The 25,224-nt window shown below is 37.8% G+C and overlaps 1 pseudogene; it reads left to right on the forward strand.

The window, feature by feature from the left end:
• The window catches only part of LOC139727262 (nephrocystin-4-like), a 78,983-nt pseudogene that overhangs the window by 1,214 nt on the left and 52,545 nt on the right, over positions 1–25,224 (forward strand).

Here is a 25,224-nt window from a genome sequence, read left to right on the forward strand (position 1 = left end):
AATAGTAATTTGGAATATATGGACAAGATCAGGTTAGTACTGATTTAATTTTTCTCGTTACGAATTTGTGTAAAAAGATGTCAGACTTCAGCTTCACGAGGCTAATTCGTGCGCGGAGAGGTGAGAGCCGCAGAAAAAAGCATCGAAAATATTTAGTCGGATCAGGCCGCTAGGTGCGGCAGTCTTGCATTGTGCGAACGCGTTGGCGCCCGTGTTTTGATGGGCGCTCTGCATCGGGTGATTAAAACTCGATTAAAAAAAAAAAAAACAGACAGGATTTTTTCTTCTTTTCATCATGGATAGTGGACATGTGTGTGTAACAAAAAATCACCGTGCAAAGTTGCGACAATTTATACGTCAGATGTGAGATGAATAAGAAGTGAAGGGGGGGCCTCATGAGGCGTTCCCCGGGGGGCCTCATGAGGAGGGGGGAGGTCCTCATGAGGAGGGACCATCCTCGTACGCGGGGGCGGTCCTCATGAGCGGGTTTCCCGGACTGATTTAATTGATAAAGTTTTGAACATGTTACTTGTTAGACTCTCACTAAGTCTAGTAGAAAGATCTAACGTTAGAGATAGAGCTTGGTTTGTCTTAGACAGAAAAATCTGTCTGTCCGGAGGAGTCTTTTATCTATTTATTTATTTATTTTTTATGTTAATGCTCTCCTCCGTTGTATGGGAGGGGATCCGTGAAGCCAGACACAGTCTCCACGGTACATTTCCCCGACGACCAGATACAGACCGATCTTTCGGTCAAGGTTTGTCTAGGGTCTACTAGTATGGTAGGTGTCCAACCCACCGACCGGGTCCATAACGACCGACCGCGCATTATAATGGCATTGCGCGTACAGACAGAAAATGTACGCATGGGACTACGCGCAACGGTGTTCGATTCTTCACTGGGCTACGCTACCGAGTAAAATGTGGCGAAAACAAGTATTCCCTCTAAATTACCGAACTTTAGCAAAATCGAATAAGATTTATCGTGTAACTACATATAACTAGGCCTACCTTTGCTGACTCGTTGTTAGATGTAGAGTATCCTTCCGTAATAAATTTGACGATTTTGACCGCAAAATTGTCACGGCCGCTTGTACGATCATGCACACACGTTACACATACACATGACAAACATTTTGTTGCCCGCTACGACCGTACGAGTTGATGCAGAAACGAGAAATGAATGTGAAAAAAACAAACCGACTCATCTAATTTATTTCAATTACGATGAAAAGTTTCCTAATAAAAATCAAGTCAAATTCATCAAACAGTCCTTCAAAAGTAATATCGAAGAAGTCAAAATATATTCAAAAATTATTGGGGAAAAAAATAACGGCTAGAAAAAAACAGCGGCCTGTCGAAAAAACGCATTTAAGTGCCCTTTATACATATTGTCAGGGTGGTCGGTAGAAATGAGCAGGGCAACTGCATATGAGTGCGGAAAAAATGACACCCCACGCGTTCGAAGCCGCCATCTAAAAGCGCGTACCTCAGATTGCATTTTCAGTGCGCGCTTGTGAATCCGGAGTATTTTCTCCACACGTGAGTAAAATTTCAGGCAAATTGTGAGATTTTTCACGTTTCTATTGATAGAAAAACGTTAGGTGTCCGGTATTATGAACACCCAACCATACTTGTACTTGATTAGTTATAGTCACGGTAACATGAAACTGCGACCAGCCCAATCGAATGGAGCGTCCTGGGCCTGGGGTTAACGTCGATATGTACGTGCTATGTCGTTCATGGACGGTGTACAGTTGTACATCCCAACCTTTGTTTTAGCCCGACCAGACACCTTGCGAAGCACGGCACTTGTGTACAGCAACAGGGTTGTGTATGTATTACGTTGTATTTGTTCATTTAATCATATTCATTAATCATGTCGGCAAAAATTTCGACACCGCGACAATGTCTACTTTTACAGAATCTAGAGTATACAGATCTCTCTTATCCAGCCAAATCGATCATCTGGATGCCCACTAGCTATGGCCGCTGGTCCCAATGTGGCTGGATAATCAAGGTCAAACTTGGCCTACAATGTTAAGGCCTGCCTTTTTTTTTCAATCTGACTTTTGTTACAACAGTACATGTAGTTTTGGCAAGTTTAGGCCTAGTAACCATTCACAAAGTTCCATTAAAATGATATTCAAAATGTACACTGTAGATTGCAATCCCTGTTTTGGGATAGGGTAAACATCATTTGACATAGTTCACTCAAATCTTTCTGTGAAGTAGTTTTGAATTTATTTAAAAAAAAACTCCATTAAAAACTAAAGCATGAAAATATGCATTTGAATCCACATACACCAAAAGAAATCAACAATGTATACATTTACATTGTATAACATACAACTGTAGTGTCTATCACCTTTGATAGAATTGTAGCAGTTTACAGTGTACTTGTATGTCATTCTTGACTAGATACTTGTAGATGTGAATATTTACGTGTACGTCATGATACCATTTGACCTGGACACGTGCACCACTACAGACAGTAAACAAGCTTCTGAAGTAAAATTTAGAATTTAGAGTTTTGTGCTGAAATTTACAATTTACATGTAAATTTCTTGAAAAGACATGTCATTTTTTTTTTCATATTACTATAAATACTATTTCTTATCTATCCTTGAACATACATGTACAAGGGTTTGCGAACAGTAACTGTTGAGTATTTCATTGTACATTGTAGGGCAAGTCCAAGATAACGCGCACGTTACGTATGGGACATTCAGAGACTTTTATGACCTGAAAAATAGTGTTAATGGCCTTTGATCATATTGAACTTCATTATGGTGATTGATATCTAGGAGAAGTATAATCATGTAAAAAATTGAGAAAAATGACCTTGACAATTATATTCTAGAAGAGAAAATATGTGCTGTTACGTATGGGACCAGAAAAATTTTGTTTTTTTGAACATTTTTTTCAACCTCAAAACTCTCTGAAAGTATATCATTCTACAACTTGTAACTCACTGTGATGAAAGTCACAACACTCAAGATTATCACAGGTAAGTTTCATGTCATTAGGCAAAAAGCTCTAATTACAGGTTCTAATTAAAGACAGACATGACATGTTACGTATGGGACAGTTACGTATGGGACAGTTTGTCCCCCATTCATTTAGTGTGTGAAGAACCATGTTTATGGGTATTTTGCATAATTATTGAAGTAGAGTCAGTTAAAACTACTCAAATACTGATCCAGATTGTCAAGGAAACAATATTCCCCAAATATTCACCATCATAATCATATTCAATCATATTTTTATATTTTTATGACCAACCTGGGTATGCATGCCCTTTGTCCCCCATTCGTTTAGTGTGTGGAGAAGCATGTTTATGGGTATTTCGCAAAATAATTTTGCAAAGTACACAGAAACAAATTTTTGCATAATAATTGAGGTGGAATCAGTTGAAATTACTCAAATACTGATCCAGATTGACAAGGGAACAATATTCCCCAGATATTTACCATCATAATCACATTCAATCATATTCTATATTTTTTTATGACCAACCTGAGTATGTATGCCCTTTTTTTATCAGGATAGTTACTACTGAAAAATTGCATACCTGGTAGTTTAAAGTGTTTACTTCCATTGATGAAGGGCAGTTTGCCATTTAGTTTCAATAAAAAACAACTTGACACAAGAAATATTAAGTTTAATAAGTAAGCAATACCTGCTGCGTGGAACCCCAGTGATCAAGTAGATATATGATGTCTGTCTAGTAGTCAGGTCATTGATTCGAGTCACACCTCAGTATGTATACCCATGAATTTTGTTGTGGCTACTACTGAAAACTGAATAAGGACAATTTGTGTATCACTTGCAATTACAAAAAATTATTTTACTTTTTATTTTTTTTCTATATAATCACAACCATTTCAAATTGGATCTCCATGACATAAACTTTGAATTCCTCTAGTCTTAGGATTTTATGCTCTTAAGTAATTCATATAATTGGTTTCCAATCATCTCTTTAAATGTTGAAAACTGAATCCCCATTTCTACAAAAAACTATACCATCCCTTTAATGCTGATTTTTCATTGTGTATTTTGCCATTTCCCCCTCCCCCTTTCTGAAAATTGTTCAGTCAAGTTCATGTATTGTTTCAAGTGTCTATAACTCAAAAAGTAGCTACAATGTTGGGATGCTTTCTTCAGGATGATTGACCATTTGTGTACTGAGAGCCCTTCTCAGCTAGCTACATGCATTCACATGCAATATGTGTGAGGCTGTCCCATACATAACGCATTTGTCCCATACATAACATTATTTCAATGCCTAATAAAAAATATTTCTTTTACTTTTTTTTCTTTTTTCTGTGGTATTTAATTTCTCTAAACAATAAATTAGAACTTTCCAAAAGGGCATTAAAATAACCTTAGCAATTTCAGAAAAAACCTAAAAAAATGACTTCATTTTGTTACGTATGGGACATCTCATGATAGGACACGAGCTAATTTGCATAATCATTTGCATAATCCCTAAATTTTCATACCAAGTTAAACTATGTGATGAACTTCTTATGTCCACATATTAATCAAATATTATATGCTTTCCTTTGAATTAATATGAATTTTTATAAATGTCCCATACGTAACGCTGTGTTTCACATATATGCAAATGAAGCCCTTGAAATTTGCATAAATTTACATAATATCATTTTTTCCTCCACAGAAATCAAAACTTCAACTCATAAGCTTCAAAATGATACCAAACATGTCAATATTGAGCAAAGATGAAATTTTGCCTTCTGAGGGGACCTTATCTTGGACTTGCCCTTTACTGTTTAGCATGAGACATGACATTTTTCATTAAACCGTTCCTCCAGCAATTCTCCAAGTGCCTTCAATGTCCCAAAATAAGATTCTTGCACAACGAGTCAGCGAAGTCAAATATCTATTGGGCTCATCCTTGATTGCTTTGTACATCTTTATACAAGTTTTACAGCAAAACAAGAACACACTACAGTGGAGAAAAGGGAAATCCAATGTAATACTACAATGCACGCAGAAAGAAAACAAATATTGATACAGTTGTAGAAGATTATACTAATGATGCACAGGATAGAGTGTGTTAGTGAAGGTGCGGCGCGCTCAAGAGTATTGACAATGGTGCGACATGCACGAGGCGCAGCCGAGTGCATGTTTGCAACCGTTGTCAATACTCGAGAGTGAGCCGCACCTTCACTAACGCCACGAAATAATCCTGTGCATCATTAGTTTTATAAAATGGGTCGAAAACTAACAGCATTATTCACGTACCTTTGTGGGTCAATACCAGTCAGCTACATGTAGCACTCGCTCAAAAGTCAAGATGTCCGAAGATGTTCGTCCCAAACATTTACGCACGTCGCACTCGGAAATCCCGCACACTCACCTAGTACTGTACGTACGTATAAGAGTATACGTACGCCACGTACTGTTATGCACAAGAAAGGCCGCCGGCTGTTGTGGCAGCCCGCGGCCCGAACTAGAAGTTGTTTACAGGATTGACAGCGCGTATAGTAGCGCGTGACGCACTTGTAACAACTGATTGAGTGCGCACTGCTAGTGTAAAACATTGTGACGTACGTCAGGCCAGGGAGGTGGAAGAGAGACTCTTCTTAGTGCTTACCTGAAGAAAATAATGCACGCACACGTGACTCATTTCAGCGCTTCCAATTGGCTACATTCTTGAACCCATTTTATAAACTCTAATATTTCTATGACAGCCATTTTTGTGGGCTGTATAACTCAAATTAACATGAATTTAGGCGACGAATGCAGGCACTCCTGTCTACATTTTGGGAACCTGGGTTCCCGTAAGGAACGGGTTAATTTCACACAGGCTGCAGGGACCAAATTAAGTCCTGGCCTCTCAGGTTTGAACACATCACCTGAAATAATTATCATCTCAGTGCAAATTGAGCTGCATGCCACCAATTTGTACACCCTGGGACTGAGCATGGGTGCAGAAATGGTACAAGTTCCTCCTGTAGGAAGTTTGTGAGGGAAAGCCAGAGATACACTAGTGAATGAACAAATACTTTATCAGATAAGATGCATTTTACAATATACGGTACATTGTATTGTCAACCGCACTTCTGATTGAAATATATTTTGGCTACGTTGTGCGTATTCATATATACGTACGTGTAGCCTACAGTTGTATGGCGTAGTCCTTTTTAAAGTTCTACTGAATGCTACAGTATACAAGCAAATACTGGATGTTTAGTTAGGGGAAAAAAAGCAAACAAACATCACTTCCAGTTCTGTATTTGTAGAGCTCTTGCAGAGTGCAACTTGGCAGTACAGTTCGACCTCGATTATCCGGGCATGTCGGGATCAGCGCTCATCTGGATATGGGAGACACAATGTTAACGTATAGCTGCCGTCCAAGCTGCCGTCCCAGTGCACTGGCAGCTAGACAGGTAGCGTACCCTGCAACGGTGGTGTAATCAATGCTAGCCTGCGCAAAATTGTAGTCCCTTCTTCACAAAAATAAAGTCTCTTTATGTGAAAATCATACATGTTAATACCTCATTAGATATTGAGAAACCTATCATGCACATCTTATGAAATTTAGTGAAATAGATCCATGAAAAGATGTTGAAAGTCACTTTTTTTTCTCAATTTTGGGATGAAAAAAAAAGTCCTTCGCCGCGTGAACGTGTCCGGATAATAGAGATTTCCGGATAAAAGGAGGCCGGATAATCAAGGTTGAACTGTACAGACCTGTATGTACATTGTATAAAAGTGTTTGCATCAATTGGACAATTTTAGTGCTTTTGTAGTTGTGCACAACAACATTGAAAATGTATTATGATTACATTTTGTAGCTTGTTTGAATTTTTTCCGTGCCCTTTGTTCAAATACACTGTATGATCAAAACTGCACCGATTTTGGGTTACTATTACTTTGTAGGGCCTACATTGTAGGTTTTAAAACCATGCATGCACACTTTATACATACTACTGTACAACTGTACTTAACAGTAATCATGATGAGTGATACAAGTATTAAACACTAGCAGACGGACTCAATATGTACCTGTATGCCAGCACACTCTTTATGAATTGAAAATATTCCATGTTATATATTCACTGAACTGTAAAAGTGTTTTCCTACAAGTGTATATGTCTGTATTAAGTTTTTAATGTCTTGTCATTAGCTGATTCCATTGATTACTGTCCCTGATAGTTAAACTCAAAATCATGCCTGAAAATTATTAAGATAGAATCAAAAGGTAAAGCAGAGAAATCTTCTGAAGATATTACTCCAAAACCTACAACAATGTAGTGAGTGCTAACTTTCCTAGCGAAACTTTATTTACAAATGTTAGAGCTTGATACATTGTAAAAATTTGACAGGCAGGTCTACAAAATGACCCTGGGCACTTGCACGAAGTTTGTCAGGGCCTGTGTGTTAATGTATCAAATTGAGATAAAGTTGTATGCTGCCCTCTTGTGTACAAATAGAGCATTATATGCAGTCTCACATGCACTGTGTGTAGGGCCTACTGTACATGTGCATGTATGATTAATTTTGAAAGAGAGAAAAGGAGAGAGAGAGAAAGATGTGCATTTAAGATATTACTACAGCATGCACAACCCATCTCCAGATTGTATTTCAAATGAAACAAAAATTTATTGTGTTTCCTCATGTACTGTAAGTCTAAACCAGTGATTGTCACTTTTATATAGTCTGTAGTAATTCGATTTTGCTCATGAAGCTCTACTCAAAAGAGGGGAGTTTTTTTTTCAGCCTTTAGATGCATGTGATCCTGTAAAGAGCTCTAGATCACCTTCATCAACAACTACTATCAGCTTGTTTTTTTAAGCTGTCATCCCTATTTTGTATTGTTATGAATTTCCCTTGAATTATGTACAATGTTATACATTACATTTGTATGTCAGTATCTTTGGTATGACAAGGTTCCAATGGCTCATACAAGCTGTATACAGTGTAAATTTATGCAAACCCCCATTCCATGAACAGAGGCCTTAAAGGACAAGTTCACCTTCATAAACATAAGGATTGAGAGAATGTAGCAATATTAGTAGAACACATCATTGAAAGTTTGAGGAAAATCAGACAATCCGTTCAAAAGTTATGAATTTTTGAAGTTTTTGTGCAGTACCCGCTGGATGAGAAGACTACTGCAGTGTATGAATAACTTAGATGTCACATGCGTACAACAATATAAGGAAAATATAAAGAGAATTTCACAAAATTCCATCTTTTGAAAAAAGTACACATTCCCCTGACTCGTTACCGATGAATGTTATGGGTAATATTATTCCCCCTGCCTTTAGAAAGAGGCAAGTCAATTGCTCTTTTATTATGCGAAAAAAGTGAAAATATGTTGAATTTTCTTTTATATTTTCTTTATACTGTTGTACGCATATCAATGACTCACAAGCTGTAGTAGTCTCCTCATCCAGCGGTTCCAACACAAACATTTAAAAAATTCATAACTTTTGCATCGATTGTCCAATTTTCCTCAAACTTTCACTGATGTGTTCTACTAATACTGTTGCATTTTCTCAATCCTTATGTTTATGAAGGTGAACTTGTCCTTTAATGAGGATGAGATGTGTTGATGAATGCTGCCCTCTTGTGATCAGGTATCATTCAGACCACCAGGGCTGTCTACTACATGTACAATTGTACACTTAATGTGCTCTCTGGCTGATCCTACTGGTCCTATCACTACTGTAGTACTAAGGCCAATATCAAATGTGTGTGTGTGTGGGGGGGGGGGAGGGTTATGCACACACACACTCTGACACTCACACATCTTGCAGTGTTGGGTAATTACTACAGAGCACGCAAGACAGAGAGAGAGAAGAAGAAGAAGAAGAAGAAGAAAAAGAGAGAAAGAGGAGTGAAAACACAACTTTAAAAGCAATGTGACCATGCATCACAAAACCAACCAAAAATCACACTCCTTGATATGACCTGAGAGCTCAAAAAAGGTGAAACAGGTCAACCAAGTTAACCTGGAGTTTTTCATATTTTCTGAAAGATTGAGTTATTCTACATTTTTCCTGAGTTTGGGATCGTAAAATGAATGGTAAAGTGTGTTTTCAGCAGTTTTTTCTACAACCTGTTTTGTAGAGTTGTGACAATAGAACAAGTGTACATGTCTTAGAGGCCCCTTTTCATAAGTTGTTGAAAATCCTTTGCACACTCGCAAGTTTCAACTCTAATAACTTTTGACGAAATAATGCTAAGGGACTGCATTGAAAGTTGGCATTAATCATGAATAGAATGTAATAATTACAGCATGATCAATTTCAGCTTAATCTGATAATCTCTTCATTGTTGTTGCTCTGGTGGTTTACATCCGGTTGTTTGTTCTATTCAACGCAAAGCTAGAACCGTTTGGCGATTAAAGGGACATTCCAGATGATTTTCATAATTTCACATCATGTACATTGTAGTACATAAATCGACAACTCCATAGATTTGTGGAATTTATTGTGGTTCTTGATCAGAGAAACGATACTTTGAAAAACCTGAAACAAATTACACTGAACAAGGATGATGACATACATGGTGTAGGAGGTTCACATATTTCAGAAATGCAGCAGTGTAATTCCATTACAATACCGTTTGCTTGCGAGTTCACCTGTGTATAATCTATGCATGCCTTCTTCTTTTGTTCTGCTTCCTTGAGCCCCAACTCATGCATTCTCAAGGTGACTCTGCCGTGTCATCATCCTTGTTCACTGCAATTTGTTCTAAATTTTGAAAATATTCTTATTCTTCATCCCAGTTATCATAAATTCTGAAACTCTGTCCTCAGTATAACTAATTCATAGTTGTTCAAATGCAAAAATCTGAAAATCATCCGGAGGTCTCCTTCAAAGGTCCTGTTTACCTTCGGGAAAAGTGATTTAGAAAATATCAAGATATGACATTTAATGCACATATGTAGGTCTGTTATACCACAAAACTTTCTAGATCATGTTATTTTTTCGCTTTGCCCCACTGTTGGTACCGGACTTTCCTTAGCCCACTTTCTGTTTAAACACTTGTTTTTGCCAAAGTGGGCTAGCCCCACCGATAGTCCCGTACTATCTGGTCCTGCAAAATAGCAGGGTTAGCACCGCAATTGCAGTGCTAACCATGCAATTGCGGTGCCAAGCAAGCGAGTGTAAACAGAACGAAAAAATAATCCGGGGCTAAGCGACGGAGATAAAGTCCGACCCCCACTGACCAATCAGAAACGAGATAATCAAGTGCTGCCGGTGCGTGCGTGTACGTGTACAGTGCACAACGTAATCATGAATATTCATGTGGTTTGGAAAGTACTGGACTAAGAAATACGAGTGTAAAAAGGTCAATTTTCTCCTCAGCCCTGGACAAGAGCTTAGTACGGGAGTAATTGGTGAGTGTAAAAAGCTGAAAAAATTGGTACGGGACTAATGATAGTCCTGGGTCAGAGAAAGTACGGGGTTAAGAAACACAAGTGTAAAAAGGGCTATGTACATTTGTACATGTAATGCTGTGTTGAGCTCTTGCAGTGAAACTTGTTGATCTGTATGCACATGAATGTATACATGTGGTATACAAAATACATTAAAAATACAGACTGTAGGTAACACATTAAGTAAATAAGTGTAATACAGAATGTTGCTAATGGGTTATTTTATAGAAAGTTTTGACAATAACCAGTGCTGTATTGTACTGAAAGAGAGAAAAATTATTATTATTTATTAAAAAAAAAAAAAAAAAAAAAAAAAAAAAAAACTTTCATGAGATATCCAAAAAGTCTTTTCATTACTCTCTGGGGCAAAAAGAATCATACTCCTAGAATCATAAGATTGTGTATGTGTTACACCTTGTATCATGTTTATCAGCCTTGTATCGTTTGTTGCTAGCCAGTATTGATGAAAAGAACCCATTGAAAGAGATTGTTGTGATTTCTACACCATTGATGTTTTTTAGTCATAGTATACATATATTGTATGCTGTACATGGAAGTGTGTGCAAGTCAAAATTGTCTTTTCTTCATTCTATAGATCTGTTTTCCTAGTGAGAAGAAAGAGATGGTGTACTGTACAGATGGGGATTCAGATTTTAAACTTTTTGGAAGGGGATACGTATCTTACACATGAAACCATTTATTTGAAATATTACAGAGCAATTGTACAGTTTGTAAGAGGAATTAAAAGCTTATTTGATTACAATTGTTTCTAAAATGGCTGAGATGTCAAAAAAAACAAAAAGAACAAAGTGGTCCTAATAAAATCTGGAATACAACTCTGTCAGGCCAAGTATATAATATGTTTGTTGTATTTCTGTTGTACAATGCATTCTAAGCTCGAGAACAAAAAAGTCCTCCTTTAATACAATATGGCTGTTCACAAATGTCAAGTTTCCCTCGGTCGCTATGTGTTTCTTGTGTGTGCATACAGTGCCTGTGTGTGGGTGACTGGGCAGATACAATGCTTTCTGTTAATATCCATTTCACGCTGTCATTGGAAATGGAATACTAGCCCCCGGCCAGTTGGCATTCCATTATCCTTGGCCCCTGAATGAATGTACCACGCTCAACCCATTTCTCATACAAAGGTAATCACACACGCAATATTCTCTCTTCTCTCTCAGACGCTGGGCTCTAAGACAGAACTGATTTACATTCTGTTTTTCCTTTCATTGGGAGACATGCTTGGTTGAATAGATGGATGACGACCTCGTATTCATGGAGACACAGTGTAAATGCACAATTTTTGTCAGTGGACAGAAAGAAAATAGAAACAACAAAAAAAAGGAAGTTGTGCATCACTGTGATAAGATTTTACTGCATGAGTAATTAGTGTAATTCAATAGTGAGGATATCGGTTTGAGGATAATATCTCTACCATTGAGGAGAGATGTTTGGGCTACGATAGGATTTGTGCACAGCTCTCTAATGACACATTATTGTTTTTGTCGGCAGCAAGTGTGCAGGTGCTTGCATCTTCCCAGCTCTACTTTTCTGTGATGTGATGTGCATGATACTCCTTCCTCTCTTGACATCAGGATTACAAAGCCATCTTCACCTTTGTGTATTATTTTGTGGAGTTGTGGCATTGGCCCATTATGCCGCGTTCTTCGTACCTTTTTACAATTTCTAGAGTGCAGATGATGCTTTCTGTTCAGAGGTGCATTCAGTCTCAACAAGCCAAGCAGGATTGAGCTCATCTCTTGTGATTTGTAAGGAGTAGAAGACGTGGGTTTCTGTCTTCGCTGCTTCGATCCGTTCCAGTTTCCATGGTGTTATCATGGTTGTGAATTTTACACAGAGTGAGCAGTGTTGTGAGCAATTGTGTCTTCCATGGAGGAAACCAGATACCAGACTTGAGTGTTACTGTAAAAGTGGTTTCTTTCGTGGTGGTTTTATTTTCGCGCTTTTTGCGCTTTAAGGTTGAACCGGGAATTCGACATCACGCGAAAATGTTTTGAAAAGTCGCCCGAAATTAACCACGCAAGGAAATGTTTTGAACTTGCCGCTTGTTACGACGCTATAAAATTGCGCACATGCACACACGAAGATTCCGCGCATTGAGTGTATTGATGGTCAATACACACACAGCGATACCGCGCATTGTAGGTACAAGCATGTTATAAAGTACTCAAGAGACGGGATTTCAGGTACAGTTGAAGCCTGCATTTAATTTCAATTTCTATTTAATAAATAGAAGAATAATTGGATTATAGTTTGTGTTTTCATGTGCAAAATACAGTATAAAACAGTTTTTGCTGACTGTGAATTTTACAGATTTTGCCGACCGCGCATTTAAACACACGCGAAAAAGTCGGCACCGATGGAAACCGTGAAAGTATCTGTACGCGAAAGAAACCACTTTTACAGTAACCCGTTGAAGACGAGTCCCAAGTATACATGTACTCGGGCAAGTGTCTATGATGGGAAATGCGTGTTATAGCAACGTCAGCCCATCCTCAGCGGGTTGAAGATACAAGTCTTCAGCATATTACAGCTCTGCATTGTAGTTTGGGTCAACTGTTCACACCAATTTGAATACTCAAAATATGCCTTGATGGGTTGTACTGATGTTTGTTTGTGGTCAAGACATGCAGTACTATTGCAGTCTGTATATATGCATCCCTGAAAGCTTACAAGTATTTAAATCATTTCATGCTTTTGTGTATCTCACAAGACTCTATTGTTTCGCCACGGCACTCTGAAATTGCATGCTTACCTTCATATTTAGAAAATAAGCCTGGCTACTGCAGCATGCATTTTATTGCCTTTACAAAGAACTGGCACTGTGATGTTAAACTATGGTATCCTCTATATTCCTTGAGTTTCCTTTTTCCCCTCTTTGTTAAAGGCTTCTCCTTATTGCTGTAAAGTCACAGTTGTAGGCCTCCCTTCCACATCTCAGTTTTAGTGTTCTTAAAAGCAGAATAGAATTTGTTATTAAAGTTTTGATTATAGTTTTTAGCTTTAAAAGTGCTCAAGTGATTACAAATGATAATGAACTGTAAAAGTGGAAATTTTCGCGGTGTTAAAATTTTTGCGCATTTCGCGCAACCAGAAACTAGCGCGAAAATAAAAGCACGCTTATATTTTCGCTTGCCATGTGTTCCTGTGTGTGATGTCTTGATTCCGCGGAATTAAAAACACGCGAAACTCTTCTCACCTGGCCAAGCGCGAAAAATTAGTCGCACGAAAATATCCACTTTTACAGTAGATGTCCATTTGTAACAACAGTGATCAGCTGTCTCATTGATCTTGGTAAAAGTGAAAGGAGGACAAAATGTTCAAGATACATTGTAATTATTCTTTGATATATTGATATTGCTTTAATAACCCACACATAATTTCAGCTGACATTTTGACCAAGGAATATCATCTTCATTTTGAAGCCCTAAAGCATTTGGTCCTAATGAAAAAGATTGATTTAGGATATGAAATAAACAAAGGCCTGCCACCATCTTTTCGGAATTGGTAATTGTTACAGTTTTGCCATGAATAACGATATGAAATTGCTTTTGAAAATTACTCGATGAAACTAAGCTAAAGACAGTTTATTTGCCAAAGGGCTAGTACACAGTACACATGTAAGTGCTGGAAAATGAAATAATAAAATAATAAAATAAATACAATTATGTACAGATGTAGACATTTATCTAGCCTTATACCTATTCTGCATTGAACATCTAAAGTGGCTTACAATATTTCTTACTAGATACACATTTAGATGGTTCAAAATTTGCAAATGCATTGGTTATTATCGGCATCATTATTTACTTCAAATTGCAAAACATCAACTGATGTTAACTTTTTTTCACAATTTGTGAACAGTAGGTAAAGCACAAGATTTATTAATCAGATTAACAGCAGTTTAACAACTCAGAACAAATTGTCATATTTGAGAGTTGTCTAAATCAGAGTTTCATTTGTCCCATTTTGGTTATTAGACAATCTTTATTCAAATTTGTATGCTCTTCATAGGTGTGTTTCAAGCTTTGATTTGTTTTGGCAGTCATGTCTGTGAACACTCCCCATTGAGAGCCCCTCAGATTTATCCTCTGTTGCGTCATGGTTGTGATCCAAGGTGAAATCATTACATGCAACAGCAAATCAAATGTTATCTGAATATTGTATACAGTAATTGTATGCTCGAGAAGCAAGTACAACGGATTTTATGAATTTGATCAGTAGTAGATTGTAACATACTGTAGCATCATGTTTAACCTTGTGTGTGCCAGTGACTTTTTATAGACACTATGTGCAATTTACTATCTATATACAGGGTTTTTCGCTTTTCTTTACCAATAGGCGCTCAAAGCACTCAAAGGGTTACCACTTAAATCCACCAAACTACATGTATAGCTACCGAGGGTGTTATAGAATGGGTAGTGAGAATCCTGCGATCACATTGGTCGAGAGCTATGTGTTGATTTTTTTACTGGCCGCATGCTGAGTCACAGTGGTAAACATGTTATCGCGCACTTGCAAGAGTACGCACACTTGTAACAAAGGTTCGCGCACTAAGCAAGCGTTCGCGCACTCATTATGAGACGCCTATTGGCTAAAATAGCCATGCATCAGTTTTTACTGGATGCATGGCTCTGAAGTAAAACCATGCATCCAGTAAAAACTGATGCATGATTTTCGGACTCTTGTCTATGGCAAGCCAAAAGGAAAGGCATCCAGTAAATTTGTCATCGGGTAACACGATAGAAAAATGGGTTTTTGGCAAGAAAATTACCCATTCTATAACACAGATGACGCACGTGTCTTTTCGTGCGTCAGGCGGAATATACGTGTAGTGTGCATGTGGCAACTATGGAATTAAGCCTAAACCCACTCGGCTTCGCCTCGTGGGTTAAGCATTCCATGTACATGTAGTTTACCTTACAAGAATGTATGCACACAATTCCGACTGATGCACTCAGACCTGTGCATCATTTGTATACTGACACATTGACATAAGTACCTGGTATATGAATATTCAAGGTCAAACTGTAAAGATAACTTTTGGATGAAAAATATCATATCTTCCAATATACCAGCCCTAATTTCATAAAACTTTGTAATAATGGCCAGCATGTGTCTGTTACCTATTCCTGAAAGTTTCACCTCTTCACTTTTTGGCAAAAGTGAAATATTCTAAAATATATATTGGTTTTATGTGAATTCAAAGTAATGCCTACGAAATTGATCATCCATTTTGAGTGGTAAAAATATGACATTAATTCATATTTTGTGATATGTCGTGGTTATGTGCTAGTGGTGAATGAGAGGGGTATTTATCAGTCGACAGAAATATTCTAAAAGCAATTTGAGATGAAAAAAAACATTTCTCCTTTTTTTCAATGAATTTTTCCAATATATTAGTCATTTTAATGTAATTTGACACCCTAATTAAAATGCTAATTTATGCACATTTTAATGCAAAATTTGACTCTATCTTTACATGAAATGAAATCTTGTGCACTCAACTACAACAAACAGCAAAAAACACATTTTCACTAAGTTTTCTCATTTTTCCCCTGTTACGCACATAATTTGCATACCCTGATTGTGCTACTGACAGTCTAGATTAAAAAAAACAAACAAACAAACAATTGATCCGACATAGGCCAATCATTTGGTGCCCATCTTTCTGCATACACAGAGGCTATTAATATACATTTATACTTGGCCTTGAGAATTTCTTGTTAAAACTATGGGCAGAGGTGACTACAAACTAGTACTATTCACTGAGGGGCGCAGCCCCGAAGTGAATAGTACTAGTTTGGAGTCACCGAGGCCCATAGTTTTAACAAGAAACTCGAAACTAGGCAAAGTATATTTGTTTTATATTTTGGATCAAAAATTTGAATAAAAAGTGAAAATCATTTTATATAGGCCCTAGGCTTAGCCGCACTGCGGCGGCAGCGTAGCGCCTGCAATACGCAACAGTGCGAGAGATCGGAAATTGAAAAACGTAGTAGCCGTGGCACCGCCAGAGTTGCCCGTCGCAAGTATCCAAGCGCTCTTATGGCCGCTGCAAACCTGAACACTAGAATTCGGGACCGGACGCGGACGGGTACACTTGATTGTAAAGAAGGGTGATTGTGACATCATTTTGCAAATAGTACTTCATGGAGTGTCAAACACACCAACACTCTAAAAATAGTTCAAAATACCTACAATCACTCGAAGCTCTTTCAACCAATCAATGGAAGACAAATTTTTGATCCAAAATATAATAGAGTCTATTTTGATGGCTATTCATGGCTCTTGCATAAAATTCTTTGAGACTTATATTTGTTGTAAATAACCTTTACTGTCTAGCACACTGCACCTGTATCATGTATATTTCCTGTACACATTCCTAGAATAAGAGCATGTGATGAGGCCCCTACATTCCTTCATTGCATTGTGTGTGCCCATACACAAAAACACACACACTTCTTGTATTGAACAGAGGGAGGGGGAAAGTTAGGAGGAATCCTGGCTAAATGAAGAGAAGTGTTCACGTATGACGTCCCAAGGATGATATGTGCTGCATTTGGCCTCTTCCCTTAAGTGAGGCGAGAGTAGCAGTGGCTGCTGGTCTAATGATATCTGATCAAAATATTTTCCTAGAGATCACCCCACTGTCTGAATTGTCTGTTGAGTGTGTTGCTGGATTTGTGAGGAGCTTTACAATGTACATTATATGAGGAAAGTGCCGTATAAGTCATAGAAATGAGAGGGGGGAGATTTAATATAATGTTTTTCTTGGGTTTGATTTGATACTCCTACTGGTATCATGTGCAGTATTCCTAAATTTTGACTCACGAATGTCAAATTGCCTTCGAAATGTGTTTGTTTGAGTTTTTCTGTGCATTTTTGTGTTTTGTGGCTGTGTTTGCTATTGGAGTGAAAATGTCAAGCTGACCCAGGAACAACAACAACAAGAAAAAGATATGCAAATATACATAGGAGAACTGTAATCCAAACCAAATCTTATCTTGAAGGAGATAAGAATGCGATAATGTTCTCTTCCTTTTGAAGCCTTGCCCTTTACCAGGTCAAGTATTTGAATAGTAGAGGTGATACAAATTTTGAGGTAATTACAGCTGTATGAACACGTGGTTTGCATGTGAGATAACCATACATTTATAGTGAATATGTTAAGAATCAATACAAGACATAACTTTGATATCATACATTGTAGTACACCATAATCCTGCTATTTCTGTTGCGTCAGTGAATACTGCTGAGTTCAAAATCAGCGTTTTTCCAACTTTCGTTATAAGCATATATATGTCAAAATAGTCCTCAGTACTCCTTACAATTAAGAAAAAAAATCAACAATATACTGCCATGCTTGATCGTTTGTAGGTGTTGCTATTGACAACCTTGGTCATAAACATTTTGTCGTTGTCATAGCAACTAAGCAACAACTGGGAAAGACAGAAAGCATGATCGCACTATCAGACTGAATTTAATGACAGCTTTTAATCAGAGGACAAATTTAGGGCAATCCATCAAACTAGGTTTCCTTTGCAAAGCAGCAGAGTAGGTTTGTTTTATGATGTTTCCATGGAAACACAGTTATTATGATCCATCGTTTCTGTGGCTCTGCAATGTACTCAAGATATCTCAGACATTGCTTGTGTACCTGTAATACAACAAGAAAGCTGCTCAAGTTCATCTACATTGTATTTGCAGAAAAAGAACATCAAGATAATCATACGAAACATTCTTGCCCATTTTAGTGAATGAAAGCAGATAAATGACAACTTTGCAATGAGTCATCAAGTCAGCTTCTTTTACCAAGACCCCCCCCCCCCCCCCCGGCACTTACCTACAATGTAAAAGGCTGAAAGACTGTTTGATTTCCTTTGTAACTTTGTAGAAGGCGGAGTTTTACTTATCCATAATCATATTTTCAAACAGCAGTTTAAATCTCCCTTTCACTTGATTATTCAAATGCAGTCTATAGAGCTCTCAAACTTCAGCTCCATCAGGTTTGATTTAGCCTCTTTCGTCCAAGGTAAATTGCTCCTTGGTTTCCATCCTTGCTTCTGGTACTGTAAGTTCCTTGAGACATCAATCCCAGAAAATCACTGGACCAAAGATGGGGCTGGGAAAGAAACCCACCCCAAGTCCTGATGTTGGGGCTCCTGTTTCCAGTCTCCTTGACTCCCTGATTGGTCTATTGTGTTGCAGTGCCTCTGTGCTTTTGTTTGTTTAATGTCAGAAGATGTTAGCATAAACTGCGAAGAGGCCCTAAAAGCTATCTTAGATATAGAAAGAAGCAGAGTGAGGGAGACCGAGAGAGAAAGGTAGCAGACTCCAGCCCATAGAAATGCTCGATGCTGTTCACACAGGGAAATATTTTCCCAACGATTTGTTCCCCAATTTGCAGTTTGTAATAGTGGTGAGATTTAATCTGCACCAAACAAACTACCTTCGAACAAAGTGCTTCTTGGGTATTAAAGTGAGAATCTGTATGTGTTCAACAGTCAGTTTACAAAATGCATTTGAAGAAAGGCTTATTCAGTTTTGTTTCATTGTGTGGGATTGTATGTAAATTTGATGAAATAAAAAGAGAAATCACTGGGGGAAAAAAGGTGCTCATAATCTAGACTTCAAAATACGGAACCAAACCACTTGCATTTAGCTCTCTTTCCATTCTCATTGCTGCAAGCTACATGCCATGGTTGCTACTGGATTTACATGTACCAAGTTTTAATCTGTAAAAACAGTATAAGAGTGAGATAAGGAGATGAGAAAGATGAAAGGATAGGGAAAGAAAAACTGTCGGAATTCCAGGAGGTTCAAATAGATTGTAATTGATGTCCAAACATATTTAACAGTATAAATCGTGTTTTGGGAAGTAAACAGGCTTAGCGGTGAAAAGAGATATGATTTTCACAATGATAAATAGATGAAGGACAAAGGGAAAGAGTGAGAGAGAAAGTGGGAGAAACAAAAGGAGGACAAAAAAGTCTTGCAAAGATATTTACTTGTGTGAACGCAGACTCTGAATTGCTTACCAACTGAACCCTGACCATAAACTGTTTTATGGTGCAGAGTTTACAACTGTTCAGGGCAGAGCACTTCACACCCGTGTTACAAGTGCTCAGATGGACAATTAGGTTTAATTAGACACAGTGCATTTCGAAGATTATTCGAGGGGTCTTTGCTAGTTGCTTTTTGTAGCACTTCACGCGTGGATGATGTCTGCAAATCTTGAACGTGTGCAGTTGCATTGTACAGCGTGCCTTCGCATGAATGATATGCTTCATTTCTTCCTTATGGATTTATTGGATATTACACTTCAAGGGATGTTCGGCTTTCCGCATGTATGCTTTCTTCATCTATGGAGTGATTCTTAAGGGCAAACAAATATTTGATTTGCATTGTTTGCTTATGGTGGGGAACAGTTTTACTCCTTCAGTGCACACACGCATAGAGAGCTGTTGCTATCGATATTAATGGCTCAACATTGGAGGAATACCTTGCTGATGCTGTATATCCAATCAGAACTTAGTCCTTTTGTTGTTGTTTTAGGGGATTATTTCAGTTGTGGACTCCCTGTGTTTGGTTGATGAGTATGCCATTTGAATAGCGCTGCGTGTGTTTCAACTTGACCATCACTCAGGATGGACAACGCTGAGCGCCGCGATCTGATTGTCCCACCGGTTGTTGTTTGTGGAATCGATAGTGCTCACCCTGCAGCCTGAGGCAAAGAGGAGGTGGTGGGTTACTCTCACTACATATGAATGCATCATCACTGCGAGCTCTGGAAGTAATATCATGGCCACGCCAAGTTCCATTGCTTTACAATCTGGATATTTTCAGAACTGATGGAGCCTTCATGATTGTTGGCTATGTTTGTTCATGCTGATTGGTGCTTTACATAGTGACATTCGTGTGTGTGTGGGTGGATTTGTATGTGTGTACAACTGTGTGCGTTATATGTACAATGTACATTATGTGTGGAATGTCAATTGTGAAAGGATTGCTGTTGAGACTGGTATAAACAAAAATCTCTTTTTTCCACCAATTCTCAGCTGCATCAGCGAATCAAAATGAAAGCATAATTAATTTTTTGATTCGTCACATACAAATTCTGTATACAGCAATATGTATTAGGGCTTTTTATCCTTCTTTTTCAATAGATCAGATTTACAATTTATATTGAAGATGAAACTTTTGACAGGTTTTCCAAGGAGTGTCATGTTTGCTTCATACAGGGTGCTCATTGTTAAATAGTTCTGTACAGTTTCTTGCTTGTTTTATGTCAATTGCATTTTTTTCCAAAGTAATCTAGATCTGACTTTTGATACAACTTGTCTTCATTCTAATGGCTGTACGAGTAAGTTTAAACCAGTTTACACCATTTATGATGTAATTTTACAATAGTACCTCTGTTTTTCTATGACACAGAACATGACAAACATATTGCTCAAAAATCATTCCACGTACATGTAGATGGTGGAGAGTACAGACCAGTCACGAAATTATACTTTTTAATAGAAATGTCTGGAATTTTTCCATAAGTTTGGGTCAGATGCATGTAGGAAATATTGTTATAAACAACAACAACAACAACAACCAAACTGTATGGTTATCAGCAATCCTATTTAAAATTTTAGAGAAAACCTGACAGGTTCTACTTTTTGCCATTGTGAAAAATCTGTCCACCTGATATTTTGTTGAAAGAGCAGTGATTTGCTCTCCTTCATTCTGCAAATTGCAACAGAGAATCTCAATCACGGGCATTATCATTCATTCCTACGGTATATGTGACCCTGCATCACAAAACAAACAGAAAGTCGCCAGACATGGATTTTTAGTTAAGAGTAGATTCTAAAAGAGCAGACTCTAGGCTTTAAAATGATGTATAACTCAATTTAGATGGACTCTCCTAACCTATCTAAATATTGGAAAGAAAGGACACACTCTGGAAAGTGTGAACTGAGAAAACAGGCTCTGAAGTACAGGGTGTACTCAAGCCCTTAATCTTTTAAAGATTAATACCAAGCTATGCTAGCTGTGGGATGAATTGAACAAAAAACAGGATGTTAACCACTGGAGCAACAACAATGAAGGGATTGTCAGATTAAGCTGAAATAAAGCATGCTTCATTAGCACATTCTGTACATGATTAATACCAACTTTCAATGCAGTAGCACCATTCTCTCCAAAGTTATTGGAATTGAAAGTGAAGTGTATGGACAGGGTTTTTTTTTTTAGAAATGGGAAGATGGTTCTATGAGAAACTACTAATCACACTATTCCACCAAAAAGTGTCAAGAAAAACTGCTCAAAACACAAGTTCCTGTTTGTTTAAGGATCCCAAACTTTGATATAATATAGAAAAATACTTGCTCTTTCAGAAAATATGAAAACTCAAGATTGGTTAGGTTGACCCATTTCACCTATTTTCAGTCCTCACACAAAATCACTGTTTGCGACTTTTTGTTCGTTTTGTGATGCACGGTCGCATATTTTGATATTATCCCATAGAAATCAGAACCACAGTACATGAATGTACCCATCCCACCGTCAAACAGATTGACACTCAATGAACTTTTAAACAGGTTCTACAATTAGTATGATTTCCATTTACATTGCAGTGCCATTACATGTATTTAAATATCGACTACTGTGTAGAAATCTATTAATACAATCCAACCTCAATTGCACAACTGTCGATCTCTCTGTTGTCTGGATGTCAACTGGCTGACATTTCTTGTTTTTTTTATGTTTTGATGTACATGTATTTTGAATTCTTTTTAGGATCTGAATTCTTTGGCATTGTTGCACACAGAATGCGGGTAGATTTCATTTCTAACTGTCAGCAGACTCGCAGAAATTGTTTGTACCATACAAGATTTATAAGTTTCGACATTATGCTTAATGAAAAATGGGCAGAAATTTTTCTACACGTCAATGGTGAACAAGCTTGTTACTGTGCATGGATTTTCCTTGTCAAGACACAAACAGACACTACACTTGTATGCACACACACAGCATACCCTTACACGGAGATCAATATTTCCATGGAAACCAAATGACAATAAGGGCCTGTTTTCATCCATGATTGATTGCAAGTTTGTGACTGGAGTGAAGAAAATCAAACACACACAGCACACATCAAACACACACACACACACACACACACACACACAGCATGCAAAATACTCAATGCACTTGTGTCCATAGAATGAAATTGCTGTACAAGTAGATGTCAACAAGGAAAGGAGATAATTACACTTCTTTCGATCATTAGGAGACTTTTTAACTGTACAGTGCAGCTTCCATTTATGGAGGGGATTACACATGTGCTGCGTTGGCTCATTGATTGTTGCCAAGGTTGATGGTTGGTTAACAACAGCTGTAGCAGATGGTGATTGTGTATCTTTCTGCTCTTACATTTGTACAAGTTTCTTTACATGATAATTGTATAACAGGTGTATGTGTACAGGTGTTCGTGTGTGTATGTGTGGGTGTGTATAATTTGCATGTGTGTGTTTTGTGAAAATCATGTGTGAATTAAATCAGTTTGTGTCTGTGACATGTTATCATTATGAAAGCTTGTTGAAACTGTAGGTAATGTGCTTGATATCAACATCTATTTGAAGGTGACAAGTATTGAACACAGACACATGGGGAATTCTGTAGACAATTCACCAGAGCTGAAATCAATGTTTGATTCTATCCATGACAGTCCACAGCTCTCCTGTGAGCAAACAGCAATAAGATTGATACACCCTTTTCATTGTGATTGTGGGTTGAAAAAAAAAGTTGCTATGAGGAGATCAAATAATTTCTTTGCGATATGAAATAAGAGGAGAGCAAGGGTGTATGATTTGAATGGTGCAGAAGCGACTGAGGGAATTTTCTTTTCTGTACTTTCTTCATCAACCATGTCCTGTTTTTTTAATTGTTGTGTTAGAATGAATTATTGATCTTTTAGTGCTCAATAAAGTTCATCTCTTGACAAGAGTACTTCTTGTATTTATGGCAGTTAATGAGCAGACACCCTGGACTGAAAATACTGAGTAAGGAAAAAACATTTCAGCATTATGGATGATGACGATGAAGAATCGCTTCGCTCTCAACGCGTCAGCAAATTGGCAGCTTCCCATTCGTACATTCGCCAGTTGTCGTCGCCAAACTCTCCAAGGTTTCTTGTCTCACCAATCTCGAATCTCTCCAAAAGCATGCCCAATGTTGCAACACGCCTTGCCCGATCTTCGGCCCCTCCTGATGGCACAGGGGGTAGCCGACTTGCAGTCGATCCTTACCTTTCATTGTCATATCGGCCAAGGTCAACCTGTCTCGTGCAATCTCCAAATGAAATCAGAGCAATCAAGCAAGATTTGAAGGAGAAGCGTGTGATCCCGGCGGACTATCGCCGAACGATAGCCAGATATTATGGTGATGAGAAAGTGGAATCTAAGAACTGGGTTCCATTCTTCCTCATGTTTCACTCGGTGGAGAATCTAGGTCAGCCAGATGATGGCCAGGTAATGGACCATTACTCATCTGCATATTGTCACTTTATGTGATGCTTTGTTCTGAGAATATTCACATGTTGAAACATTTGCTTCCACTCCCAGGATTAGTACAAAGATGTTTTTTGTGTTGTTTTTTTTTTTTCAGTATCAAATTTGAGCCATAACTTTAAAAAGGACAAGGGGGCAGGCATATTTTCCATACAATTGTAGCTGCAGAAGTTACTTTTTATTGTAGCTTTTCATTGTTTATTTTTTTCCAGGGGTGCTTGAAAGCCCACATTAATGAATTGTTCTTGTTCAGATTTGTATGGTTTGATTGGTGACTCTTTCAGTTTGAGAATTAATACGCCAGTCTTTTATTTTGTCTGTTCTGCCCTTGTTCATTACAATTTTCCTTTAATTGTTTAAGATATATGTACTCCTTAAATTCAAATCATATTGTGAATATGTGTTTAAAAACGAAATGGTCTGACACATCGTGGGTGCTTTGGGAATGCTAATTTTGTTGTTAAAAAGTAAGTGCAAACTACTTTTTATCATGAAGGTTCAGTTTCGATGTACAGCAGTTGGGTGTTTGATCTTTAATAGCTCTGTTAATGAAATGTTGACATTCCTTTGATGAGTATTGTATCACAGCGAACCTTTCTTATTTTATCTGTCTCTGTTCTTTTGTTGGTATTCTTGAGAGAGGAGTATGCTGGTTTGCTGATTTACTTTATGCTGTACATGCATCATAATTTTTGGCAATTGTGCAATGATGGTGTCTATTGTACTCATTTATTTTTTCCCTATTGTTTTTGTTGTTTGTAATTGTTTGACATGGCCAATAAGAAACGCTTTCAAAGCTTGTGAGTAAAGTTGCCATGGGGGCTTGCAGGTCTGTGAGTCCCTTCTAAAGAACTGTCAGGCAATAAGGATAAAGTATCTTGCCTTGGAGCACAACCACTGCTACCACTAATGCCAGGGGACTTGAACCAGGGACCTCATGACCGAGATCCTGTGGTGTTATCCACTGAACCACTATGGTTCCTCCAAATTATTCATCTTCCTTCACCCCTCATGTAAATGGAAGTATAAGTTAATATGTATACCTTGTGCTTATTTCGTGCATTGTAGCTCTGCAGTCAGGATTACAGTGTATTACATCAAGGGTTTCTATATGAGTTGAGATACAATGTTTGAAATGAGTTGCTCATCTCCCCACATCACAATTGAAGTAATTAATATTAAATGTCCTTGTCTATTCCCCCTCCCCTTTCTG

This window comes from Diadema antillarum, unplaced genomic scaffold, assembly GCF_040938485.1.
Source record: "Diadema antillarum isolate AM-2024a unplaced genomic scaffold, OU_Dant_1.0 seq00000124_RagTag, whole genome shotgun sequence".
Taxonomy (NCBI): Eukaryota; Metazoa; Echinodermata; class Echinoidea; order Diadematoida; family Diadematidae; genus Diadema; species Diadema antillarum.